The sequence below is a fragment of the Prionailurus bengalensis genome, chromosome E3 (assembly GCF_016509475.1).
Source record: "Prionailurus bengalensis isolate Pbe53 chromosome E3, Fcat_Pben_1.1_paternal_pri, whole genome shotgun sequence".
Lineage (NCBI taxonomy): Eukaryota > Metazoa > Chordata > Mammalia > Carnivora > Felidae > Prionailurus > Prionailurus bengalensis.
This window is the reverse complement of record NC_057357.1, coordinates 21686944-21704247: the sequence shown is the minus strand read 5'-3', so window position 1 is coordinate 21704247 and position 17304 is coordinate 21686944.

Below are 17304 nucleotides of genomic sequence, written 5' to 3'. Positions count from 1 at the left end.
GTATCCATCAATGGGTATAATTGTTATGTCTTCGTGTACCCATCACCCCACACAACTCCATCCTATAATAGAATGAGATTTCTCAACATGCATCATCTGTTCATGTCGCCCTCCTTTTAAAAACTTTTCAGGAACTGATTTGTCATTGGCCGTAAGCTCCTCAATGCAAGAAATTCCAAGATTGAGTGCTATCTTTCCTCTTAAATCTTATTATCCCTTGCTACCTTTTGCCGCAAATCCTATGTCATGACCATTCTGACACAGTTGCAAAATAAACTCTTCAAATGTACGGCTCCTTTTTTTCCGTTTGTTTGTTTTTTCTGGTCCCCCTGCCCGGAATGGTCCACTTTCCATGGCAGTCAAGAAAACTGCTACTCATATATAAAGTATCAGATCGGGGCGCCTGGGTGGCTCAGTCGGTTGAGCGTCAGACTTCACCTCAGGTCATATCACAGTTCGTGTGTTCGAGCCCCACATCGGGCTCTGTGCTGACAGCTCAGGGCCTGGAGCCTGTTTCGGATTCTGTGTCTCCTTCTCTCTCTGCTCCTCCCCCACTCATGCTCTGTCTCCCTCTCTTCTCTCAAAAATAAACATTTAAAAAATTTTAATAATACAAAATAAATAAAAATACATAGAGTATCGGCTCAATTATCTCCTTTCCTTTGGAATCGTTTCTAGTTTTCCTCAACCATAAGTCAGATTTAATTATATCATTCCCTCCCCACTGCTCCACTTGCTAATTTTAATTTTCTCTATTAGAAGACTTATCTGATGGGCATAATTGTTTATATGTTTCCCTGCCACATTGTTGACTTCTGGAAGACAAGATTAGGTCTCATTAATCACTGTGGTGCCACCGTCCATGACAGTGCTGAGCACATCGTAGGTTTCAGTAAATGGTTGCTTGAAGAAGGAATGAATGAATTACAAATGGACCTCTCCGTGTCTCTTCAATGAGGTAAGACCTAGACAATAATATGGGGGTCTTAGTAGAAGCTCATAGAACACTAATGTTCATTTCCCGCTGCCCCATTAAGCAGAACAGGTGATCTCCACCTGCACACCTAGCCCTCTCTTGCTCTCCCTTTTCTCAGACCTTCCTTTAACTGTTGAATTTTTCTCACTATTCACCTTCGGCTTGCCCATGCAACTCCAGCTACACACTGACATCATCCAAGGACCTTTCAAAGGGTTCATGACTGGATTTCATCCACAGGGATTTTAATGTAACTGATCTGGGGGAAGCCTGGGCATGGGAATGATTCGGACGTGCAGCCAAGGTTGAGACCTTGTGTTCCGGGCCTGAAGTTGGTACTTCTTTCTGGTTCCACATAATAAAGCTGCTGACAAGAGGTGATCCTCACTTTTTCAATACCTCTGTAGGCTCCGGGTTGGTCAAGTGCCAAGGTCTCCATGCACACAGGGAATCAGATGTGGGAGTCGAAACTAAAAAACTCATGTGGGCTCTTTATGATCCTTAGGTTGTCTGTATTATTTTTCTTGATTTATAGAATAAACTTGACCCCTGCGAGAATTTAAGTGTCTCTTCATAGACTGTAGTTCCTTCTCTGTCTCATATATTTTGGTTCTGGGACCTGGAAGCTATGGCTTTTACAGTCCTTTCTGGCTTTTCTCTCAACATTTGCCTTGTTCCACTGAAAACAGACATCTTTCACTCAGCATCAAAATGTCATGCTAAGAGAGTTTTTAGTATCCAGCTTGTAAGCCAGGGTGAATCTTGAAATTGGCTCTCTACTGGAATCTAATCAGCATGATTCAGGGGTCTTTCCAGCCCCAATCCAGCTGGAACCTTCTTTAGGACAAGCAGTGTGAGTATATGCCATATGTCAGAGAGTGAGGGCAGTCATATGGATGTGGAGGAAGAAAGATGGGGAGGAAGGGGGAGAGAAAACGGCTTCCCAAGCCCAGCTGGTGGATCTGACCTAAGGGACAGGTCATTCCCTCTGGCCTCAAAGCCTTTCCATATCAAGGAAAGATGTATTTCTCCTCATCCTTGAGTTGAATCAATAAGGCCCTTTTTGGTGGGAGGTAAAACAGTGCCTCACAAAGTCAAATCTGGAGTGCGTGGAGGGAGGCATGGGCTCCGAGGGTGGACAGAGCCAGCATATCTGCATGCCCCCTGTCTCCCCCGATACTTCTCGAACAGATGGAAGGCTATGAAAAAGAATAAATTCCCAACAGCATGAGAAAGAAGAAAGACAGCCATGCACTGACACGGAAATCAGCACCTTCCTGATACACGGGAAACAGATATGATCAGATTCACAGAGAAACAGAACCGGAGGAAACAGCTCACAACATACGGGGGAGTGGACTGTGCCTAAGTAGAGGCAATTTAAGAAAAACTCCAATCCTACAGCCAATAAAATGGTAAGGACCTCGGGAGTACCCACTGAGCTCTCTTCAGCTCTTACATGCATGATGCCATATCTCTCTTCCATTTTTATTGGTGAGATTTTATTGGTACTATTTCCTATTTCCTTGGTGAGATTGGGGATAAGAATTCAGAATTTCCAAATTCGTCATCAGCTACCCATAACTGTCACAGGCAGAAACATGCAGACGAAACAGAAAAATCATACTGCTTATTATCATGAAGACAGGTTTCTCACTTTCTAAGGTATATAAGCAATTACGTATAGATTTAAAAAAAAATATATAGATGCCTGGGCTCTCCTCAAAACCTCTTGAATCAGAATCTTTGTGATTCCAAATACCACCATCTCCAAAAATTTCTAAAGGAGATTCTGGTGTTCTCAGGGTCAAGGACTAGAGTGTTTTCTCCAGACTCTAGTTAAGATTTGGGGTGAGCTGGGCTCTAACAAATAGATTTAATACGTGCTTTACAAGGACCACAGGTAGAATGGGGACATGGGAATAATGTGATAGATAGCATAAGAAGACTTTCTAGGGGCGCTTGGGTGGCTCAGTCGGTTGAGTGTCCGACTTTGGCTCAGGTCATGATCTCACAGTTTGTGAGTTCGAGCCCCGCATCGGCCTCTGTGCTGAGAGGGCAGAGCCTGGAGCCTGCTTCGGATTCTGTGTCTCCCTCTCTCTCTCTGCCCCTCCCCTGCTCACACGCTGTCTCTCTCTCTCTCAAAAAATAAATACATTAAAAAAAAATTAAAACAAACAAGAGAACTTTCTAGAGCTGAATATTCTCTTTAGGTCAAAAGGCCCTCTGGTTACTGAGGAGAATGGAGGAATAAAGGAACCCATACATGGAGTCTCTGTAGAGAAAGTTGGGGATACAAAGGATAAAAAGAACACTTCAGGAACCATTGGATCTTGGGTGCGGCCGAAGTTGATTAATGCAGGGGAGGAGATCAGAAGCTTCAGGCTGCCTTATGTCTGATGCTTCCTGCCTCAGTTTCCTTTCTTTTCTACAGTGGGAAAAATAGTAAATAATAAAATCAAGTCAATAATAATAATAAAATAATAGTTTGGAGAGTGAAATGAGTAATTCATAGGAAATTCTTATAATTCTTATACTAGCGACAGGCATATAATAATAATAAATGTTTATTAATGAAGTTTTGGGGTGAGACGGGAGGTTCGTGGGGTCCGGAGCCAACGGCCAAAAAAGAATTCTTGAAGACGTCTTTGGTGCAAAAAGGCGATTTCATTCAAGCACGGGGACAGGACCCGTGGGCAGGAAGAGCCACGCTGGGGTCCTGACCGTTAACTGATGTTATACCCCCTGGTTGGGAGGGGGTCAGGGATAGAGCAAGTCTAAGGAATTTTGGAAGCAAGGTTTCCAGGGCCTTGAGGGGCCAGCTGTTGCCAGGGAAACACCGTTTATTACTGTTTAATAAAACCTCAGTCATGAGACCCCCTCAGATGCATATGGGGGGCCATAAGCTTAAAGCATGATTACCAGCATGTATCTTGGGGCAGATGAAATAGAGGAAGTAGACTTACAGGGTCCTCGAGGTCGGGATAGTATTAAGCTAAGCTTCTGCTTTGCCCTCAGCAAAGGGTCATCAGCAGGCAGCTGAGCTCCTCGAGAGAGGGCTCACTCTGCCGGTTTCAAGGACTTGTCAATGGGCTACAGGCAGTAAGGGAATTTCGTTTTCCATTTGCCTTAGTTTCCCACATCACCATGGCAAGCACTTGAGCCCTTTTCCTTTGTTCCGAGGAACGTCGCACATGCTCCCCTGGGGGCGTAGGGTGTGCCAGCCTGTATTTTGCCCTCAGCCTGCCTCCTGCTCCCTCATCATTCATTATTACCATTATTATTCCATAATAATATGCTTATGAAAACTATTCAATAATTCTCCTGTGCAAAATATATAGGATGCTTCGGTGACTCCAGGGGGAGGGGTCCCGGGGGGAGCATTATTAATTTTATCGTTAGTTTTGTGGCAATGCTTCTCGAGGTCCGCTAGACACAGTGGGGGGCTGCGCGGGGTGTGCTCCCTGGGTCCTGCCAGCATGGCCATGTCGCAGATCTTAAAGATGGCATCGGCCGGCCTTACCTAGACGGGATCATTCACTCCGAGTGTCCTCATCTATCTCCAGCTTTTAGTTCTGATCAGAACACGTGAATGAGGATGCTGCAAGCAAGACTGTGGCTTCCGGAGGTGCCCGGTGAACACCCAGGGAGCATCTGAGAACCCAGAGGAACCTGGCTCTGTTCCACAGAAGGAGCCGGAGATCCTGGTCTGTGGCATAGAGGCTGTAGCCAGAGCGCAGTGGCTCTGTGGGAGTTTGGGAACAATCCTGAGAACTTGGCAGCCGCAGCGCCCTCGGTGACCTTCGTGAAACTGACAGCTCTCTCCGGCTGCTTATCCCCCCCTTTCTCAGGCTGCTGTCTCTCTTTCGCTTGCAAAGCTGAAAAGGACAGCTTGAAATTTTACTGTCTGGGCACAAGACCCTCAGTCTTGCGTCCTTAGAGTCCCTAACACAACCGGAGAAAAATGTTAAGGCAGTCGGGAGTAACAAAGGAAGTCGTAGGAGGGGTGAAGGACGCAAAAACCTTTAAGGCATCCTTTTTTTCTCACAGTCTTTTCAGAAGGATCAGGTTTGGTAAAACAGGGACCCTCGTGAAGGTTACCACAACGTGCCACCTCGAAATACGCCTCTTTGGCATATGGACTATTTTGAGCGAAAGGCCATTGAGAACCAGCAGATGCCGGGAAAGCTCTACACGCAGGGCAGGGCACGAGCTTTCCTGTCCTAAGGAAATTTGCATTTATAAGGAAAATTTACATTTGTAAAGAGGATTCTTAACAGCTCTTACCAATAGAGAAGCCACCTACTTAATCCACTTAACAAAGTTTACTACAAACAAAAACCCTTGTTGACCAGAATTTTCTGGGTCCCCTTGCCAGATCTTTCCTCCCTCTCTCAGAAACCCTAAACTCCTTTCCCTTTCTTTAGGGTAAGGAAGTAGGTGAGTCCAAGTTCTGACCACCCCTTTGGCTCACTCACCTCCGGGTGCTCCCACATGCACGCACAACGCGCGTGTTCGTAAGCTTCTGTTGTTTTTCTCTTGTTGATCTGCCTTTTGCCGGCCTAATTTACCGGGCACCAGCTGGAGAATGGAAGAAGGGTAGAGGGAAATCATTTCCCCACTCCTCGACACCAGGCAAGGATCAGAGTAGCATTTGTGTTTCCAGGGTCCCAGGGCTAAAATGGAAAGCTCTCCCTCGAGATTCTAGAATGCACCAAAGCCAAAGGTGGTGGAAAACCTAAAGCCATTCAGTAGTGCCAATGTCCAAATTGTAAGGTGGGGCAGGAGTTAGTAGGTTGCTACATTTAGCAAGGAGTTCAGAGGCAAGGAGATGAAATCAAGTACAGATGAGAAGCCCACCAGATTCTAAGCATCTCTAGAGCAAGATATGTGTATTGTTTGCCACTGGGTTCCCAGCCCCTGGTGTAGTGCCTGGAAAGCATCTACATCAACATAGTGACTAACCTAATAATCAAATGGTCTTAAAGGGGAGGGGCTAGGAGTTAAAAGAAACATTATATACTCTTCACGACTTTTTTAGGAGCTGGCTGGAGCTTATTCCCTGGTTGTGCCGACTCTGCTTCAAGGGCTGAGTAGAGGATAGACGTTCCATTTTTTATCTCCTCCTGGTTTCCAGGTACCATGTCAGGCAGGAGTGATGCAGAAATAAAAAAGACACGGTGTTTTCCCCTGAGGAGCCCAAAGCTTCACAATATAAATGGCATTCTTACTCCCCATTTAATGATCAGTAGGAGTTTTCCAGCTAGAAAGAGAAAGTATTCCGAGAAATGGAATCTTGTATGCTAGGACCCAGCTGGAACTTTACTAAGGTGACCACATGTAGTTAGAATGTAAGGTACTGTTAGAAAGGGGAGTGATAAATGTTTGTAAAGCAGCTAGAATCGGCCCAATTGGTAAAAGACCCTTATCCTTTACCTTTAAAGTATTACTTCATCTTGTTGTGGGTGATCAATAGCAATTAAAGGATTTTATGAGATCTTTGGTTTTGGTAAGAATGACCTTGGATAGACGTATGGAGAAGAGAATGACAGAGTTGACGCTGGAGGCAGAATGACCAGTTGTGGAACCTTTTTTTTGTCCACGTGAGAAATGATGAGACCCAGAACTAATATCTAGAAGTGGCGGGAGGTAGAAAATAAGAAGACTCATTTGAGAACCACGTAGGAGTTGGAATCGAGAAGATTTGGCGGGAGAGATTGAGAATGACCATGATGTTTTTAATTTCGGAAATTAGCTGGAGGGTGATGCTTTTTATCCAAGATCAGGGCACAAGAGGGTGAGTACGTGATCAAGATGATGTGCTCATGTTGATACATTAATGTTGAAATAATTGTGGACATCCAAAAGGATTTGTCCTGTGTGAGTCTGGAACCAATGGACAGGGCAGCCATTGGCTTCCTTGGGACTCTGCGGTTTCTGAAATATTTTACTTAATGAAGGATAAAATTACTCCTGAACTCTTCAACTGCAGGTAAACTGAAGTTTACTCTCCTTCATAAATATCATCTTAATTCCCCAAATGTATGTCTTTTCTATAACATGAGGTCGGAGTGTCAGACCCAAAGTCCAAGTGCTCATTCCCATTGGCCAAAGACTACCCAGGGTCTACGATCATGTCATACTCTTCACCAAGAGGCAGTACTAACTTACGTACCACTCAACAGCCATCTGCACCCCAAGTCCCTCTCTCCCGCCTCTCTTCTGGGTAACTCCTCAGCTGCTATATTTAGACCTCCTCCCTACTCACTGAATGAACACTTTCCAAGGCCATCAGAGAACCCCTAATCGCTAAATGCAGTGGGACATTATTTCTCCGTTCCTTCGTGGACTCCATACAACATTTGAGCCCGACTATTCCTTTCTCATTGAAAATCTTCTCTTAGCTTTCTTAATGGACTCTTCCCTGTTTTGTTTTGTTTTTTCTTTTTTTCTCCCAACTGTGACTACTTCTTTTTGGGTCTTTTAGCCAAATCCTTATCTCTGGACATTTCTTTTTATCGTTTTTAACATAATGAAGCTATTTTTCCGCTTTTTAAAATAGACACATCACTGTTGAAGAATGAAAGCAATCCAGAATAGTGCGAAGTTGATTGAGGCAGATCACCCCTCAATCCATCACCTACAGGAAACTAAGGTTCACGTTTTGATGGTCAAATTTCTTTTCCCAAGCACTTTCTCTCTGAAGTGAATTCAAAAATGTGTCTAATTTTCTCTATTTGATTTTTTTTTGGGGGGGGGGGAGTTGTTCTCAGTTTTGGAGGCAATTCTACCAACCATGATTACCAGACGAACTGTTATTTTGCATTCTGTTTGAAATATTCGATATCTGTCCATAGTGAGTTGGGCTCAGTAGCGAGCAGCTTTCAGGGAAATCTTCTCTGTCTATAGAGCCGGGCTTCTGCCGCAAATTAAGATCAAGTATGTCTTGCTAAATGGCAGGTAATAGATTCTTCATATAAATACCAAGTGAGGATTATAAAACTCTACTATTGGTACTAAATTGGGGGATATTTGGGAGAAATCCAGAAGAGACGGACAGTTTTCATTTTACCTCCAAAACCATTTATTACAACACAGCTTGTGCTGGATGAAGGAGATCGTGTATCTTCTGGTGAAGCACATTAAAACTTGAGTTGGGGGTAACATCATAGGATAACCCTGTCTCGCCATGAGGTTAGGAAAGAATGGCCGACAGTGTTGAAGCAAAAACCCTGGATGGGGGTTCAAAAGGCATGCCTGATGAGATCGCTGGCATGGGCTTTCAGGAAGAGGAGCTCTTAACAAGAGATTGATAGGTAACTTACTGATTCTTATAAAGGGGTTGTTTCTGCAGAAAAATTTCAGGCCGGAAAATAATGGCCTGGGCTTGCATACCCTTCAGAGTAATCCCTGGTCCCAAATACCTACACCAGTAGCCAGCACACTGCCTAGTTATTATAGTTCCCCCCTTAGGGAAATTGTCCTGGGTTTCCCCAGGGGTGGTGTCTTCAGATCACTAGGCAAGGAAGGTGTTTTCTCCAGGAAGACTTTAGAGTAACAAAATTTCAGAACAAGAAATTTATTTTCCTACCAGGAGATTTACTGGCTTTACCCCTTTGTTATAAACTATCCTTTTCTGTCCTAATAGACCAGTGGTTCCCAATAGGTGGAGATTTTTGTGCCCGAAGGGATATGTGGCAATGTCTGGAGCCATTTTTGATCTTTGCAACTGAGGGGAAGTGCTATGGCATCTAACGGATAGAGGCTAGATGTAATGGGTAGAGACTATGTCGAAAAATTATCTGGCCCCAAATATCAGTGATGTCAAGGCTGAGAAACCCTAAATAGAGGATGTGCTCTGGACCAGTGGCCAAGACATAGTTTCTCCTATGGTCATTTTCGAGGGACAACTTTTATTGCACTTGATGCTGTTTTCCTCCAGTGTTTTGTATCCATTTAAAAATATCTATAATATCCGATAGGAAGAATCTGTTGGATATGGTCCTGGAGAAAAAGATACACGTCACCCAGAGAACTGGATCTTGCTGTCACCTACCATGTTGCTACTATGTTTCCTGCTTGGGTTTGTTGCTTAAATGTTGTAGTTTTGAAATGTATGGGAGGAAGTGACCATCTGTGTTTTCTAGGGAGCAAATGGGTAGAATGTACTGGATGCCAATTGTCTTGTTTGATTAGTGCTTCCTTCCACCCTGGAGTTTCTCATCTTAGAAAAACAGAACGACTTCACCCCACCCTTGGTTGGCACAGGGAGAACAATTTGATACAATATGGCACTGTTACCTGATCAACAGTCCAGTAGATCAGGATTGGATGGTTCCCTGTACTCAGTCAGCCAGAGTGGATTCTCGAGGACTTGACGTTGAGACCAAAATATTCCAGTTTAGTTAAGCTGCTCGGTTGGTCTAAAAAATTGCATCTCTAAGATATGACATTGGTGACCATTTTGCTGCTCTATGGACTAGAGAACAGAAAAGGTAGGGGGGGAACTGAGGCTTAAGAATGGCACCTGTATAGGGGCGCCTGGGTGGCTCAGTCGGTTGAGCGTCCGACTTCGGCTCAGGTCATGATCTCACGGTTCGAGCCCCGCATCGGGCTCTGTGCTGACCGCTCAGAGCCTGGAGCCTGCTTCAGATTCTGTGCCTCCCTCTCTCTCTGCCCCTCCCCTGTTCATGCTCTGTCTCTCTCTGTCTCAAAAATAAATAAACATTAAAAAAAAATTAAAAAAAAAAAAAAGAATGGCACCTGTATAAAGAAGGGGAGTAGAAAAACCAAGAGAGGAGTTGGGGCAATCCGTGTTGCTGGCTCTGGTTGCTATTCTGTTCTGAGAGGCTGTGGGATTCCTTAGTATCCTCGCGGAAAACTCCCCTTTTTTGCACAAGCTGGTCTGATTGTAAACACATAGTTGTATTTAGGATCAGACCACACGATACTGTAGTTTTGTTTTTTATTATGAAACAAACTAATTTAGCCAACTAGAAAGGCCGATAAATACAAATCAAAAAAGACTGCATTTCATTTTTGTTGAACATACTATGATTTATTTAACAAGTTCTCCTTACCAGTGGATATTCAGGAATCCAGTAGGTTCATTCCCACAAAGAATGACCTTGAACATACTTTTTCAAAAATACTCGCACAATTCTCTTTTGTCCATAAATCCTTTAAGTCAGATTGCTGGGTCAAAAGATATTTCCATTCGGGGCGCCTGGGTGGCGCAGTCGGTTAAGCGTCCGACGTCAGCCAGGTCACGATCTCGCGGTCCGGGAGTTCGAGCCCCGCGTCCGGCTCTGGGCTGATGGCTCAGAGCCTGGAGCCTGTTTCCGATTCTGTGTCTCCCTCTCTCTCTGCCCCTCCCCCGTTCATGCTCTGTCTCTCTCTGTCCCAAAAATAAATAAACGTGGAAAAAAAATTAAAAAAAAAAAAGATATTTCCATTCAAAATTGTTTACATGGTGTCATACTTCCCTCCAGAAAAAAATTATATTTATTTACACCTTTATCAACAGTGATTGGGAGCTAGTGTTTCCCCCAAACTATTAGTAACATAAGATTCTGTAAATAGTTTCCGTGTTGGCAATCTGGAGGAAAAAGCTCCCGGCACATTTAAAACTTTGAATTTATTTGATCACCAGTGAAACTGAGCGTCCCATGTTGATTGTTGATTTGTATTTCTTATTTTGTGAATTGCATCCCCATGACTTTTCACCACTTTTGATTTCAGAGTTCATATTTTATAAGCAACCTTTACGTATTAGGACATTCACTCCCTACTTTCTGTGCTGCAACTCCCCCCCCTCCCCGACTTTGCACTTTGTTCTTATTTTATTTCTGACTTTGTATACGTATATACTGAAAGAGTGCAGGCATTTCTAAAGCTTCCGTAGCCAAATTTCTCCACATTTAACTTTTCTTCCCCTGGATTTCCTATTTACGAAAAGAAAAGCAGGGGCACCTGGGTGGCTCAGTCGGCTGAGCGTCTGACTCTTGATTTCAGCTCAGGTCGTGATCTCGCGGTTCGTGAGCTCGAGCCCCGTGTCTAGCTCTGCCTGCTTGGGATTCTGTCTCTCCCTCTCTCTCTGCGCCTTCCCTGCTCGCAATCTGTCTCTCTCTCTCAAAATAAATGAATAAACTTTTAAAAAAGAAGAAAGAAAAGAAAAGCAATAACTTTCACCCATATTTTATTCTGGGACTTTAATTTTTTTATTTTTAAACATCTGATACACCCTCGTTTCCGACTTTTGGGTTTTCCACCCACAAACATTTGTTCCTCCGTCTCTGCAATATCTTTGCAAAGCATCCCCTTGTTCCACCTCCAACTTCTTCACCTTGGCCAAGAACTCGTTATTTTTGTCCTACATTCCTGCAAAAGCCTTCCTAACTAGTCTCCCTGCTTCCAATCTGAGAACTCTCAAAGTCAGTCCCAGATGTTGCTAGAGTAGTTTCTTAACAAGCACTTCTGGGGGACTTCCAGGAACGATTTTTATTTGAGCACAGCCATTTGATTTTTTTTCCTCTAAGATTTCCATGGAAAATACTAGCTTAAGCAGTTTAAATGACTCTCTGATGTTCAGAGTGCAGCTCTGGTCATATTTTTTAATTCCCCCAAATTAAGTTAAAAATCCTACCAGGATCCCATGCTTCAGAAAGACAGGAGGTTCAGCGTAACCTTGTAGCAGATGTTCTGACTTAAGATGCGAAGGGCTGTTGAGCTTTTTTTTTTTTTAATTTTTTTTAATGTTTATTTATTTTTGAGAGAGAGGGAGAGACAGAGCATGAGCAGGGGAGGGGCAGAGAGAGAGGGAGACACAGAATCCGAAGAAGGCTCCGGGCTCTGAGCTGTCAGCACAGAGCTCGACATGGGACTCGAACTCATGAACTACAAGATCATGACCTGAGCCGAAGTCATACACTCAGCCGACTGAGCCACCCGGGCACCTCAAGGGCTGTTGAGCTTTTAAACAGCCTTCGGAGAAAGAGGAGTTTCTATGAGTGAGATATTATTCTCCCTATGATGAAGACACTGCTTACCAAATACTTGGGAACTTCTTCACATTTCCAAGCTTTCTGTGGTTAGGTTTGAGCCGTGTGGCTGATTTTCATCAATAGGCCGTGAGCAGATGTGAGAGGCGCATGTCCAAGGAGAAGCTCCAAGAGCCAACATACGGTTACTCCACTTTATTATTTTCTTCTGCCATGAAACTGTTACGGTCCAGACACAGGTACTTTATTCATCCTGTGACCTGTCCTGAAGATGCGGGCCACAGTTTCAGTGGACTCACTGTGAAAGGAGAGCAAGGAACAAATCACAGATTTTGGCATCAATCGCCAGCACGGCATAACTCAGGAGACCAGGTAGAAGCTTGCAAGTCGTCCTAAGGTCAGGCTCTGAATTGGTACCACGTCACTTCTACTATACTCTAGTGACCAAAGAATCCACAGGCCAGCTCGGATTCAGTAGACAGGGGGATGCGAGGGGGTGGGGGGGTCAGTGTCAAAGAATTTGTGGCCATCTTTCATCTGCCACGATCTACTCTCTGGCCACCAATAAGTTCCTCTCGCATGAAAAATGCTCATTCTCTTCCAAGACCACCCACGTCTCATCCCATCACAGCACTGGTTCAAATTCCAAGAGATTATCATCCAGATCAAGTCCTGGTATGGGTGAGACTCTTTAGATGTGATACAGCTCCTTGAGTATCTCATTCCTCTTCATCTGAAGATCTACAAATGAAAGAGCTAAGCCATCTACCTCCCAACATACCCAACATGCAATAGAAAGACAGAGACAGGAAAACTATAGCAGACACTAAAGGAGGGGATATGGGGCGCACACAGCAGTTGCTAGTCTATAGCAATTCTAAAATCCAGCCAGAAACGTGTTGCTGGTTCCTTGACTCGAGTCCAGTTTTACTCCTTGGGAATGATTTCCCATGGCTCTTGGCTACATGCTCTGAGACCATTCCATTCCGTGAGAAATCGATCAGTTATGCAACTGACTAGCCTTCTCAGCCTTCTTCCCGTGGAAAGTTGGAGATCCATCATTTCGTGGTCTTTCTGCCCCTTTTACAAGATGCCAGTACTGACACCAACTTAGTTCTCTTGAATATTATGTGAATTTCCTCTTAATCTTTTTAGGCTTCACTCCATTAGACGAAAACAACACTCAGAGATGTTTTCGTGACAGGCTCTCTCTGGCTTCATTTTAGAGTCTGAGTGCTGTGAGACTCTCTTAAGATGCCTAGTTGAGGGAGTCCGTGAGGCATGCCCACAAATCTTTCTGAAGAGGCAACAAAAAAAATCTCAGTCTCATCCTTGAGATGATCTTTGTCCTGAGGCCATTTCTTGTCTCCAGACCTTTTTACCATCTCGAGAGAGTGGGATTGAAAACTGGTTTTCTTTTTGAACCTATGGATTCTGACTCCCTTGTATTTTCTCTCAATTCTTACTGAATTTGAAAATTGAAGAGTTCCCTTTTTAAAAAAAAATTTTTTTTAGGCCCTCTCTGTATTTTCATACATGTAACTCAACAAAATCAGCTGGCAGCATTAATATTCTTCCTGGGAATCCCTTAGCCAAATCTATAGGTTTCCTATATATTTCCCGTTACCTCAGGTAACATCCTGCTTATCTTTTCACTGTTAAGGATACACATCCCCCTTTACTTCAGCCTCGGATAACAAGCTCCTTACTGAACCCTAAGCTTTCACGAAGACTCCTCGAGATTCTTCCTGCTGTTGTCTACAGCTCAGTCTGAAGGACGATGTCATGTATCTGTGTGTGTGTTTTAATGGCAGCACCCTACTCTACAAGTACCAGTTTATGATGTCATCATTTACTGGATTACAAACCACTTTTAGACTTAGAGGCCTGTAAGAACAATCAATTTGTGATGCCGATAATTATTTGAGTTTGAGATTCAGTTGGGGCATAACGGGGACTGTTATTATCTGTGTCTACTCTACAATGCTTGGGACCTCAGTGGGCGAGGCTCAAATGTCTGGAGATGGCTAGAATGGACTGATTGGGACCCTACGTGGAAAGATAACTCCCTCTTGGATTCTTTCTGTCTCTCTTGCTCTGAGGCCAACTGCCCTGTCACGGAACAGTCCTCTGGAGAGAGAAGCCATGTCAGAAGAATACTCAGCAGCCTACAGAGAGTCCCATATAGTGAGAAACTGAGGCTTGCTGCCACCGACGTGAGTGATCTTGGTGGTGGATATCTGAGGCCTGCACACAAGCACACGAGTGAGTCTGGAAGTAGATTCTCCCTCGGTCAGATCCTCACATGACCAGAGCCCTGGCTCACATCTCAACTGCGACCTCATGACGGATGCTGAACCACTCAGCAACTTCTGGATTCCCGATTGACGGAAACTGAGAAGTATGCGTTGTCTTAAGCTCCTACATTTGGGGCAATTTGTTAGACAGCCATAGATTGTTCATAATGTTATTCCACTCTTCTCCTAGGATAGTATCTTAGATGCGTGTGAGGCAAAACACGTTGTAGTTCGCGGGTTCACGGATCGACGTCATGATCAAATGGGCCCTTCGGGCCGACTGCCTTCGGGAGAGGAAGAGGGTTTTGTGTGTGTCTGACGTGGAATGAAGGGAGGTGAATATTCAGGAAAACAGGGTGGACTGTGGAACATAGTCTGCTGTTCACAACATTTGCTTTTCCTTCCTCTGGGGGAGGATTATGCTTCTCCACTCCATTGACATTGGGTAAAACTGTGCAACGTCCCTCGGCCAATGAAACATGAGCAGGAGCGGGGTGCGCCATTTGGAGCGGGAATTGGATAGCTTCCCTGACATTCTTCACCGTTGTCTTTCTTCCGTGCCAAGAGACGAGGGTTGCTTCCTCAGCCTTGCACCTGGAGTGAAGTAAATGTACAGTAGCTGACTCATAAATGGACACGGAGTCTGAGCCAGAAATCAATCTCAGTTGCTGGACGCCATTGAGATTCCAAGGTCACTTGTCACCGCAGCATTACTTAGCCTACGCTGACTCACGCAGTGACCCTCCGGTTCCCTCTTTTTCTGCAGCAACAATCACAGGACCTGCCTGCCTGCCATGAGTGGCTGTGTGCCTGTGGGGAGAAGAGCCCATGGAGGCCTTCAGCAGAGTTGTGACAGGAGCAATAAACCAACGTTTTCTCTGTTAAACATCTAAGATATGGGAATTATGCTTAAAAAAAAAAAACTCCAGCATAAATAAACCTATTCTAATACACACCTCGTCTCCCTGGGGATTGATCCTATCCTTATTTAAAATATTGATATTTGCTCGTTGTGGATTTTTGCATCGATTTTGATTTTTTTAAATATTGTGTTAAACTAATATTTCTCCTGATTTGCTGAGTTCGGGGGAGACAGCCTTAAATTTTGGACTCACGTGAGTGTCTCACTAGCTTCACCTGAATCCTGGCCTTGCCCCGAGGTGATGCACATGAATGCAGTTTTGTTCTTGAAGGCCACACGAACTTGACCTTACGTATTAAAACCACAAGGCATTGAGCCCTGAGATGTCCTGGCCGGAGTATTCTAGCACCATCAGAAGCAGAAGGTCATGGGATTTTATAGATAGAAAGGGTCCTAGAGTAAAATATCCCAAATCCCTCTGCTAGAGAGAAGGAAATTGAAACTCAAAGGGATAACATAATTTGGCCAGAGTCACATAGCTGATGAATTACAGGTCTTGTTCCCAAACTCATTATCTTTTGCCTCAAGTTTAGCATTCCTTCTGTTACAATAAAAAAAGCCAATTCTAGACCCTTTTCCTCACCAAAAGAAATCATCTCCTTGTTAAGTTTCATTTGGGTATTCTGGCAAAAAAATGTTGAGACATAATAAAAATCTGGAGTTCCTTTCCTGTAACTCTAGAGCACGATTTTACTCCAGTTTAGTCTATAAATTGACGTGGATTATGAGGTTGTGTGGTATTTAGCTTTATGATAATTACCTATTTGAATAGCTGATAAGAGTTCATTTATCCTGAAGACAACTAGAAATAAAAGAATAATTGGGTTATAAAATTAAGGCAGTAACATCTGCAGTTTCTACTACATTGAACATATTTGATGTAGAGAATATTTCAATTAGGCTCGCAAACCCTGTGAATGCTTTTTCTTCCTTAGATTCTTCTTCAAAAGATCGAAAGCCATAGTACACCCCCAAAATAAGCGAAACTGGAGAACTTGCCCAGCCCTTTGGTATTTCACATTTGTCTGGAGAAAGGCCAAGACCCTTGGCCTCAGATTCTCTTCCATGGCCAGTAATTGCTGAGGTGAAATAGATGGTCAGCCTCGTGTGAGTTTAATTTAATCGCATGATTGGGCAGTTTCTGGATGACTAAAGACTTTACTTAAATCAGATAGTCATGGATTCTAATGCTGGCGCTATTGATAACTCTCTGTGACTTTGGGTAAGTTGCTTGGCCTCTCTGGATCTCATCTTTCTTACCTATATTCACTCATGACGTATTAATTCGTGGCCTTCTTTGTTCCCGTCACCCTGATGAGCACTGGGGGGTTGGGGGTGACGGAAACTAGGTAGTTCCTGATCTCAAGCAGCTTATGATAAAATATGGGCACAACCACCCTCCGCATAAGACAAAATTTGGTGAGTCCCATGCAAATGGCGTATAAGAAAGAGATAAAAAGGAAGGCACCACTTTCGTTTGGAAGCGGTGGCCTACTGGGACTGGGGAGGCAGGGAGAGGTCGGCCCCGGGTGCAGGCGATTGTGGAAAACCCCCCAAAAATAATAAAACCAACCCCAAATCAGTCTACCATCGTAGATGGTAATCTACGTAGATGGAATCTACGTTTCCATCGCTGTCTGCTGGCAATGTTAAATTACATCAGTGATACGATGCTACTCTCCCCCCGGGGCTGACCATTCTCGCCATCTGGAAGGTTGAGAAAAGGATTCAGAAAGGAGGTAGAAGAGAGAAGCTTGACCCTGAAGCAGAGCTAAGCTTTATTGGAAGAAATGGGGGAAAACTTTCAAGGCAGATATGGTGTCAAGTTGGGTAGAGGCCAAGGTGCAGAAAAACATATGTTTGACCTCATCGTTTTATTTAAGTCTTGTTGTATAAAGAGTATAGTATTGTAAATCCAATCATTAATATGCAGAAGGAGATCCTTGTTAACTCTCCAACACATGCACATGCATTTTTAAGTGTAATTAATTACCTAGAAGAAGATGAAGTATGTGTAAGGTGTAATGACTTGTAGTGGAGCGTTTTCAAGAATTGTTCTACTTGGGGGGGCCTCGGGGGCTCAGTCGGTTAAGCATCAGACTTTGGCTC